At 45.9% G+C, this 11702-nt stretch overlaps 1 pseudogene; it reads left to right on the forward strand.

Annotated features, from left to right (window-relative positions):
• Positions 1-10584: 10584 nt before the first annotated feature.
• LOC148118456 (small ribosomal subunit protein uS5 pseudogene) lies at positions 10585-11289 on the forward strand (annotated as a pseudogene).
• The last annotated feature ends 413 nt before the right edge of the window (positions 11290-11702 follow it).

The raw sequence follows: 11702 nt of genomic DNA on the forward strand, positions 1-11702 counted from the left end.
GGTGAGACCATTTTCAGCATCTGTGACTGCTTCATTAGTGTTCTCTCAAGAGCCTGAGTCCCCATTAACCCATATGTGGCCAAGTGGCCCTTTGAAGAGGCCACTCGAATTGCTGTCATACTTTGTGGGATGACAGTTGATTGTTCTTTTTGGATTCGTGAACTCTGGTGAGCAGAAGTCAAAGATGTCTAGGTGCTTGTCTCTCTCTAGCATCTTTCAATGTTCCATAAAAAGAGATGGATGGAGACTCGTGTTGCTAAGAAAAAAAAATGCAAAGCCCTTATAGTTGTAATATTTATGAAACCTACATTTCATTTCCTTTGCAAAGGGAAGGGGTAGGAGCCTATCTCAGCACAGGGGTGGGTGGGCAGTGGTGTGGTAGCAGGCATCCCTCCCTTGTCGTGTGTGGTTGTCAACGTGGCAGGCTGTGATGCTTGGTTATTTGATCAAACACTGTTTCTATAATACAGGAAGACTCAATCCCTTCAGGAGGCCTTTCAAGAGAAAAAGATGTAATCTCCTGAGAAGGACAGTGTTCTGCATCCAGATTGCCTTTAGATCAAGGGTACTTTGGTGTCTGATGAGATCTCCAGTTTACCAGCCTGCCCCACAGTTCTGAGCTCCCAGGCACCATAGCTGTATGGTTAACTCAGTACTCATTCTTCTTCCGTCTGGTGCTCATTCCCCCTCTTTCCTTTAGACATCCTCCTCCTTACTCACATTACTCATTTGTTCTCCATATCACCTGGCTAGACCGATTTAGGGCCTTCAAGTCAGTCACGCAAGGCTCCAGCTAGAGGCCTCATCTCAACCATGCTCCCAGGATCATGGCAGAGGGAGAAGTGGTGTGGGAGACCTCATTCTGCCTCTCAAAACTTCTATTAGGAAGTGACATCCATTTCCTTTTCATTTGCATTCATTAGATGGAGGAAGCTTTCTGGTGTGTCAAAAGGAGCTATAACCCTGCACCAAGAGTGGAAGAGGGAGGGACCAGTAAAGGGTCCTTCTGATGACCCCTCCTGTGGACATTGCTGGAGCCATTTGTGCTTCTGATGTATTCCATTCGGAGGTGTGAATCCAGAACTCCAACAAAACCGGTTTTTGTGACCATATGCTCATTGAGAAGTGACTCGGCAATCATTTTCCCCATTTCCTCTGGTGGCAGTGGAAAGTAACACCTTCTCTTTCTCTCCCCTTGCTGCAGAGACAAATACCCAAACCCTTCTCACACCTTCTCCATTCACGCCAGACTGTGATGGTTATGATTCTTAAAAAAAACCAAACCCTTTTCTCATTTAACATGGATGTCAGCAATAGCCACTTCTCTCCGGCCTCTGCCATAATCTTATTCCTGGCACCTTCGTTTCTACTCAGGCTTCTGCGGTAGCCTTGAAACCAGCGGCCAGTTTTCTTGCTTCCATCTCATGTCAGGTCCAATTTGTTTTCTCCAGAATCCTACCAGAACCCCCCCCCCTCCGCCCCCCTGCGCTTTATGCACTAGAATCCAGTTCGCGAGCCTCAGGCAAGGGGCTGGAGGTTGAGGAAACACACACAGAGACAGACCACCACACTGACCTCTAATCGCTGGTACAAAAGCCCCTCTTTAACAGCACCATGGAGGCTTAAATACCCTGCAGTCAATGGCCAACAGGTGAAAATCCCATCCTCTGATCCTCTAGGCTAGGCACAGCTTCTAATAACTTCAATTAGAAGGCTCTAGACAGGGAAGCGCAGCTGAAGGCCAGGACTCAATTGGTCCCAAGACCAGATAATATGTTCATGAGAGACGAGACAAAGTTTCACGACTCAGAAGATAACATTCCATGGGGTTGAGTGTCCACTCTGCATTTTGCTTGTTGCGTGATCTGGCCAAGTTACCCTAACGTTGCTGTGCCTCGTTTCTCCCCATATGCAAAATGGGAATAATAATGTTACTTACTTCCCAGGATTATTACGAGCATTCAGTTGACTGACAGCATGTGTGCAGAGTGTTTTCTGGGATGCTAACCTGCATTTTTTTTCCATTTCTATTTTTTTCTAGATATTCTTTTAATATCTTTCTGCTTGTTGGTGTATCTTTGCCTCCAAATAAAAATGGTTTTATTCAGCAGTTGTTTGTTTGTGAAGCAAATAAACCATTCTATGAAAAATGAATTCAAAGGTACGGTAGACAACTAAGCTGGAGTCCAGGGGCCTTTGCCTTCTGGCATTTATATCCTAGAGTCCAGGTAAACCTAGGATGCATCTTACGTACAAACGTCAGTCAAAGTGGAGGGAGAGGATGACACATTCAGGACCCTGGCCTTGTGCCTTCACCCCTACTGCTTTTTCCTGCTTGTTCTCTTCCCAGCAGCCACTGAGTAATGAAAAGTCAAGAGCCATCAGTAGAGTTGGTAGTGTGTCCTCCTAGCTGCCTTTTGAGACAGGGCACCTTGGGCAGATGCCCTGATTTTAGCCTCCTGGAACACCTTGAGCCACAGGATACAGCGAAGTTGCCTCTAGATTCCTGTGCCATGGAAACTGAGATCGAGAACTTCCTTTTACATTTCTGAGTTTGGGGATCATTTTCATGCAGCAAGTGGTAATTAGTGCATTGACGAAGACGACTGTGCAGCATAGAACGCTCTGGGGATTCCCGAGGATGGCTTCTTTTAAATAGAGGAATCTTGTTCCTGGTTCAGGAACAATCTTTAAGCACTCCCAGAATCTTCGGGTCCCCTCCCCTGTTTCTGCCTTCTCCCTACTTGCTTGAGATGTGGAGGCCAATGGAAAAGAAGTAAGAACCCATGTCTCGTGACTCGCTGTATGGACACAGCTAAGTTGCTCTGCCGCTGTGAGCAGCGTTCATCCCTTAAGAAGTGGAGGCAGCGAGGCCTCGTTCACCAGAGTACTGTGCGTGCTACGGTGGCGAGACCACACAAGACACCACACAGAGAATCTGGGGCACATAAAACATGCGGTAGGTGCTGGCTCCTGTCCTTCAGAGCCGCTCGGCCACATTTTCGAACAGGGATTATAACCTGCATCCTCTTTGGTATCTCCCGTAGGGAAATGAGTTCAGAAGTCCTTTCGTATCGAATACAGGCAGAGAAAAAAAAGTGTCCACCCTGGAGGCCTTGTAGGTGGGCTGACTAGCTGTGGTATCCACGGAGCAGCAAAAAAACTAAACAGGAGATGTTTTAAAGTTTGAGCCTACGTAACACTTTTCCAAAGGCACATTCTGAGGATCGGCGTACAATTTGCTGTGGTTTGAATATAAAGATGTCCCTACAAGCTCGCATGTTGGATTCTTGGCCCCAGCTGGTGCCTAATTCCCGAAGGTTCTAGGAACACTGGGAGGTGTGGCTGCGATGTAGGAAGTAGGCCACTGGGGGGCGGGTCCTGGAGGATAGTTTATCCACGGCTCCTCCCTTCCCACAGTTCCCTGCCTCCTACACGCTCTGACATAAGTCATTTCTGCTGCATGCTCCCACAACCAGGATGGGTCCACATGATGCAGACTAGAATCAATGACGGACTAAAAATGGAGGTAATATCCTTTTTTCCTTAACTTATTCATGCTTCCCTTCCAATCACCTCATCCTCACCTGACCAACCAGGCTGCTGTAGGATGCAGGATAAAATCGGCACCCTGGAAACAAACCTTCTACGGGGGCTTGGAGAGGCCATAAAATGTGTACTTCAGTACAAGAAGGCTAGGTTAGTGTATACTACAGCTGCAGCCGAGAGCTCAGGTTATTACAGGCAAGGGAAGGCAGTGTTCATTTACAACATGAAAGCTTGCCTTTCCTGGACATCAATAACCACAACGTAGAGTTTGCTTTTTAATAAACGCAGTCTTGAGCGTGGAAGGGCCAAAGCATTGCTCACATATTGTTTCCTGCACCGCTCAGCTCATATTAGCCGACTTGGGAAAGCATCAACCACAAACATGTTGCTGATAGAAATTTCCTAATGCAAGCAGTCTTTATAGATCTCTGCTATTTCAGTGTGGGTCTCTGAGGACCATTTGAATCCATATTAATTTCCTTTCTGGCAGTTATGCCGCTGAGTATGAACTGCACTATTTCACTTTTAATCTGTCAGTAATTTAGTAATGTGTAAACTAATTATGCACAGATATTAATGTAATCGGTTTGGGGAGCTATAAAATCAATGTGTTTTTACAGACTGCATTAAAGGGAACGGCGGCATTATAATCACATGTCAGTTACAGAAAATGTTATGGAATTAAAAAATGAATCTCATCCACACTTCAGGGAGAACCCACAAACTCCACCAAATATGGAGAGCCTAGCCTCTGCGTATTTTAGTAGCATAGGAAAAAATGTTTTTTAACATTGTAACCAAACCCCCTTCCTTTGCCCTGGCCCTAATAAATTCATTAACATGAGCTCCCCCCCTTCCTTTCTTCATTCCTCCTTTTCTCTCCCTTAAATAAAACCTTGTCATTCTGATTCTCCGAAAATGTTGTCATATGTCACCGTTCTTCAGTGGACTGTGCCATGAGATGGAGAATGGCAATGACCCCCTTGGGTGATGTCTACACTGGCAGATAGAACTCACTGAGCAAGGACGAGAGATTGGCACGGAGCCCAGGGGTTAAAGAGTTATAGTTGCCCTTGAAGGATGTTCTCTTGAGACCGTGACCTTACAAGTAAGATGTAGGCATATCAACATGGCCAAAGGCTGTTGTTTTGTTACCTGTGTGCCCAGTCAAGATTTCTGCCTCAAAAAGAAGGAAGCTCGCTACTCCATCATAGCCCCGAGATCCCCCAAGAAAGTTCATCTCCACTGAGGTGTTTGGTGGGTTTGAGAGACTGACCTTCTGATACTTGTGTTGGCTTGCCTCCCTCAGAGTAGCCTGCTGTGCCTGCTTCTAAAGCTTCAGCCGTTCTTTTTCTGTAGCTTTAAATAGGAGTGATAGATTGGATAGATTGCATCATCATTTCTCTTTGAGGACACTGAAAAGGTCCCTGGTGGATTGCTGGCACCTCAGGGACACAGGGGTGTGGAAAGGAAAGAGGACGGTGATAGGAAACAGGCTCAGTCCTAGGGCGACAACCTTCAGTCAGCCTGGAAGTCATGCCAGGGAGCACTATGATTCAGACGTTCCCCACGTGTGTAGTCATGCCAGGGAGCACTATGATCCAGACGTTCCCCACGTGTGTAGTCATGCCAGGGAGCACTGTGATTCAGACGTTCCCCACGTGTGTAGTCATGCCAGGGAGCACTGTGATTCAGATGTTCCCCTCGTATGTAGTCATGCCAGGGAGCACTATGATTCAGACGTTCCCCACGTGTGTAGTCATGCCAGGGAGCACTGTGATTCATATGTTCCCCACATGTGTAGTCATGCCAGGGAGCACTGTGGTTCAGACGTTCCCATGTGTGTAGTCATGCCAGGGAGAACTGTGATTCAGACGTTCCCCACGTGTGGAGTTGCAGCATCAGTTTGAACCTTATTTTTCTTCTATCTTCCATCCTGAACGGAGGATACAATTAGGATCTTTCTATGTTTGAGTCAGAGTTAACATTCAGTAAATAGAACTATGTGCAGTAGCTATGGGATTTGACTCCCTGTACCTAACTACTTTAGGGATAACTAAACATAGCCCTGCCCACTAGGAGATTTGGCCCCCTGAGGTGATGAAATTGGCTGTATCAATAATATACCAGCAAAGAGGGTTCTCATATGGTAGATGAAGTTGATCAGCTTCTAGCTTTCTGAAATCTTCCCACAGAACGTCTGTCTCTAGCCACACATTGTCATATTCTCTTCTATAGTAGAAGGACGGTAGGCTTTGTCCTGCTGCTGGGCTAGCTTAGCCCCGAAATAATTACACAGAAACTGTATTCATTTAAACACTGCTTGGCCCATGATTTTTAGCCTCTTATTGGCTAACTCTCCCATATTAGTTTAACCCATTTCTAATAATCTGTATATCACTGCGAGGTCGTGGCTTACCGGGAAAGATTCTAACCTACCTCCATCTCAGGCCGGAGCTTCATGGCGTCTGCCACATTGTCCTTCTTTCCAGCATTCTGTTCCATCTACTCTGCCCACCTAAGGGCTGCCCTATCAAAAGGCCAACGCAGTCTCTTTATTCAACCAATGAAAGCAACACACAAACAGAAGAACCTCCTACACCACTCTTCCATGCCGGTCACTATACAGTCATGGTTTGGCTTCTCAGGTTTATTCTTCCTTTAGCCTTTTAAAGCATTCTAGGTAATGTACATTAAGTTAATTGTCTCACTCATTCATTTGTTACCCAAATACCTATTGACATGTGAGAGGGCAGAGCAGGACACACAGGGCATGTTCCCTGGATCACATATGACTTCAGCCTTTGGTACCCATAATTACTATTGGCAAGATAAGAGAAGACCACAGTAAACATCATTTGTTATGTTTTTCAAATCCTTCTCTGCATGGGTTGAAGTCTAGAAGATCCTTATATGTTGACATTTTCATTTCCTTTCCAGAGGAAGCGATGCCTCCCTTCACTGCCGGTGCCCTTGGATAGCTACTGTTATAACACTCTCTGCATTTCTGTGTAGTGTTCCCTATGCTATTTAATAAACTTGACCTTGTTCTATGGATTATGACCCTGAGATCTAAGAGTCACAGCCAGAGGGTCTGTGCTAGTGAGTTTTTATTATCAGCTTGACACAGCCAAGAGTCACCAGGGAAGAAGGAACCTCGACCTCAACAGACCTTTGGGTATGTCTGTAGAAATTGTCTTGATTGATGATTGATGTGAGAGGGCCAAGCCCACTGCGGGAAGAGCCATCCTTTGTCAGGTGAGTCTAGGATGTATCAGAAAACTAGCCGAGCTTGAGCCAGTGAGTTGGCATAATAACGGCATTCTTCCATGCTTGCTGCTTCCAGTTCCTGCCTTGAGTCTCGGCCATTTCCCTGGGCTTCAGACTGTGACCAGAAAGTATACGATGAAATAAACCCTTTCCTCCCCTTGGTTGCTTTTGGTCACAGTGTTTGGTGACAGCCCCAGAAAGCAGATGAACAGTGATATTTTCAGAATGCAATTTTGAAGCCAGCTTTCCCATGATTCCCCCTCATCCCCCACAGTTTCAGTATCCATTCAGTTGTCTTACTCATCTAACTGTCTGCCTTCTTGGTTGCAATGAAGGTCAACAAACCACAGGCCATCTACCGAGCTGCTGCCCTGGTCCTTGTTAAGTGAAATGTTGTACAGACACTATGAAGAACAGTACGTGGCTCTTGGTAAATAGATGATGCGGGCAGCTCCGTGGTCATCACCTCTGCTACTGAGGAGAGTAGCATCTTGTCCATCAGGAAGTTATGCACACACCATTACATAGGTTCCTCTTGGGGACAGGGTGTTTCTCTTGTCCTGGGAACTGAGAGTGGATTTGCAGAAGGATCACATTTGTTATCGCTGTTAGCACCAACAGACCATTGTAGGAACTGAACATCAGTCACATAGTAAAAAATACAGACTGGGGTAGACCTTCACACATTGGGCTTTTTATAAAAAAAAATTACTTTTAAATTTTATTTGTGTGTGTGTGTGTGTGTGTGTGTGTGTGTTAAACTGCATGTGTGTCTTTGCACCACTTATGTGCAATATAAAAGGAGACCAGAAGAAGCCGTTGGGTCCTCTGGAACTGGAATTACAGATGGTTGCCAGCTGCCTTGTGGGAGCTGGGAACTGAACCCAGGTCATCCATGAGACCCAGTGCTCTAATCCACAGAGTCGCCTATCTAGCCCCTATCCATTAGGGCTTTCAAATAATCAAGTTGAGTTACTTGTACAACATTCAAAAGAGAGATAAATGATTATAATGTACCAAGTTAATGCCCATAGTCCACCCGTGTTTTATATGTGAACGTGAATTCATAAACTATATGTATACATGCTATACTGTGTATAGTACAGGAATACAAATGCAGAACCATAAATGTTGAATCATTTAAGGGATGTACATAAGTAATATTGGTAATGTACTGCTATTATTGATGCATTTAAAATCCAACTAATGCAAAAGACATTTTCCCATTACTTGAAAGTATTTTTAGTCCATTGATGAAATCCTTAAAAGGTATTGCTCAAACAGAATCTAGAATTATTCAAATTATCTGAATTATCAGAATTACTTTTGTCTCCTCTAAAGATTCTAGGAAACTGTGATTCTTGGCTGACCCCATAGCTTGTTGTCGGATACTTTTCGTTAGGAGTCCTCAGGCTTCGCCGGAGATAGCTGAGTAATGTCACTAACCGTAGGTGACTGATCTCCTCTCCCTCCTTCCTTCCATGTTCATCTCTTTGGGTGAAAGGGAGTCAGTCTCCATTCTACCCATCGTACCCCCACTCCTGGCTGCCAAAGGGCTGTGCACAGTTTCTCCCCTCTGCCACTATCACCCAGGGCTGGTCCTGAAACAATTACCAGTAATAAAGGCATACAACGAGGGCTCTTCATATCTTTCACTAAAACAAATTAAAGCAATGGCTTTTCCATCCTCTCGTGGAGAGTATCTCCCAGAATGGATTTTTCTGTGCCAGGTTAGCAAGAAATAAGCCCCCAAGGGTTCCGTGTTATGATTGTCAGGACATGGATTATTGAGAAAGGAATTAGAATCATCAACTCTGGTCGGGGAAATCCGAGCACTGAAGCGAGTCGTGGGCAGTGTGGACTTTTATGGTGAATGATGGGGGCTGCAGCCTTGGCTCCTTTGCTTTGCTTCACCGATGGAGTTATGAACCTGGGCTTTTATCACGAGGAACTCAGGCACTGCTGAAGTAAAGCGCAGCTGATTTCTCCATACACGGGGAATGATCGGCAAGTTGGACATTTGGAAGGCTCAGAGTGAGCTTATCCCAGGCCAGTCTGTACAGCTTCAATAGGCCTTTGGCTTTGTGTCCAGCACAAGTGGCCCACTAGAGTGGCCATGAATCACATGGTTTCTCTTGCATTTAGAGTCCAGTTAGTTAAAATCAAGAGCAATTAAGAAACCAGCTACATGTAGTAATGAGTGTGTTCAACTCTAGCTGCTCTGGAAGCCGAGGAGGTTCCAAGACAGCTTAGACAATTAGTGAGTCTCTGTTACAAAAGGTCCGTGAATGATGGTCGCCTACTACGCACAACCCCGGGTTAGATCCTAAGTTCAAGTTCTCTCTCTCTCTCTCTCTCTCTCTCTCTCTCTCTCTCTCTCTCCTCTCTCTCCCCCACTCCCTCTCTCTCCCTCTCTCTCCAGCTCCCTAGCTGCACTGGCCGTAATTCAAGTGCTGAATAGCACCATGTGTCTGGGTGCTACTGTTTGGATAATACAGCTCTCGTGTGAAGACAAACAAGCTTTCCAGGTCCGACTTTCCTCTAGTTAAATAAAACAAACAAGCCCTGTCCTTGGACCCTGTGAGTTTGACATGAGACCAGCTCACATGAGAGCTTCTGAATGTAATGATTTGAGTCAAAGCGAATTTTTAGTAGCAACACAATTATGTGGTGTCCTGACCTTTACTAAGAAGACACAATCCTATATTCATATTTAAATTACTTGGTGAGTTTTTTTTTTTTTTGAAAATCTAGCTGCTTCTAGTTATTGTCTTCTGAAACCTGGGAATGGGCCAACCTCTTCCGGATTATCTCCAGCCCTGATGCTCTAGCATCTGGAAGATGGGAAGATGTACATCCTGGTGTCTTCGGTGAGTTCTCATTGTCGTTTTGATGTTTGATGTTTTGATGACTTGAGGGCAGCAGCCTGGGTAGGAGTAAAGTACCACTGGAGAAAGAATTTTCATCGCAAGAATTTCAAAATCCCACGGGTCACTTGAGGCTCAGGTGGCGCCTATAAGAACGATGTGGGGGATAATTCGGGTAAGTATCAAATTACAGGGAGGGCCTCTGGTGGCTCAAGTCCACAGGACCTTCACAGAGTAGTGGCATTTCTTTATCTCTTCCTGGTTACCAAAGGGAAAATGGAAACTCTGTTGTATTTGGGGTTTGGATACCTTTGCCTTTAACTTACTCTCAAGACACAAACTCCTCCACTGAGTTAAACATTGTAATGCCCACCTCACTTCTGTAGGCAAGACACAGATCTGCCACTTTCTGCTTCACAGATATGAACACTTTGAAGACAATGACTTTAAGAAATGGGCGCAGGGGTGAAGAGATGACTCAGCGTTTAAGAACTTTATTGCTGGCTGGTGATGCAGCAGTGCTGGCGCGCACCTTTAATTCCAGTCCTCTAGAGGCAGAGGCAGGAGAATCTCTGAGCTCCAGGCCAGCCTGGAGAGTGAGTTCCAGGACAGTCAGGGCTACAGAGAGAAACCCTGAAAGAACTTCACTGCTCAAACCACCCGTTACTCCAGCTCCGGAATATCTGATGCCCTCGACGTGCCTCTCCGGGCACTTATGGGCATGGTACGCATAAACTCACAAAGATACAAACAGATACATAAAATAAATAAGAAATTTTTTTGAAAAATATGAGTGCAAAGATAAATATATTGAACAAACGGCTTCTGGGAGACAATTTGGGAAATTTTGTCAGGAGTTGAGAGGCAAGACAAGGAGTGGATTCCCGTCACCAAGCTGGGCTGCCTGGTTAAGGACATGAAAGTCAAGTCCCTAGAGGAGATCTACCTGTTCTCCCTGCCCATTAAGGAGTCCGAGATCATTGACTTTTTCCTGGGAGCATCCCTAAAGGATGAGGTTCTGAAGATCATGCCCGTGCAGAAGCAGACTAGGGCAGACCAGCAGACCAGGCTCAAGGCTTTTGTCGCTATCTTTGGGGACTACAATGGTCACGTAGGTCTCGGTGTTAAGTGCTCCAAGGAGGTAGGCACTGCCATCCGAGGGGCCATCATCTTGGCCAAGCTTTCCATTGTCCCTGTGCGGAGAGGTTACTGGGGGAACAAGATTGGCAAGCCCCACACTGTGCCTTGCAAAGTGACAGGCCGCTGTGGTTCTGTACTGGTGCGTCTCACCCCTGCCCCCAGAGGCACCGGCATAGTCTCCGCTCCTGTGCCCAAGAAGCTACTGATGATGGCTGGCATTGATGACTGCTACACATCAGCCAGGGGCTGCACTGCCACCCTGGGCAACTTTGCCAAGGCCACCTTGGATACCATCTCTAAGACCTACAGCTACCTGACCCCCAACCTCTGGAAAGAGACTGTGTTCACCAAGTCTCCTTATCAGGAATTCACTGGCCATCTTGTGAAAACCCACACCAGAGTCTCTGTTCAGAGGACCCAGGCTCCAGCTGTGGCCACCACATAAGAGTTTTTATACAAGAAAAATAAAAGTGAATTAAGTCTGTTAAAAAAAAAAGAGTTGAGAGGCAAAGTAAAGAAAACTGCCAATCTCTCCTGATTTAAGAAGTGAGCAGTGAGTATTCCCTTGTCCAATACAGGCAGGCAGAGCAGGTGTGGACACCCCCACTGCACACTCAGGGCTTGTCGGCATCTCTACCATTGTCATCACACCTTGCACTTACCAGAAGGTCCGAAGGTTCCGTGATGAGATGGCATTGGAGTGACCTGTGTAGGAAGCTCACCCCAGCAGTTAAGCTTCAGTCTGCTTGGTATTCTGACTTACTCTGGTAGCCACCTTCCTTTGCTTTGGGGAATCACCCCTCTCTCAATTTCCACCTGTAGGTTCGAAGTGAGGCCAACCCATGTTGGATCAAAGCATTGCATCACTTCCCAGGT

The sequence above is a fragment of the Myodes glareolus genome, chromosome 22, assembly GCF_982192425.1.
Source record: "Myodes glareolus chromosome 22, mMyoGla1.1, whole genome shotgun sequence".
Classification (NCBI taxonomy): domain Eukaryota; kingdom Metazoa; phylum Chordata; class Mammalia; order Rodentia; family Cricetidae; genus Myodes; species Myodes glareolus.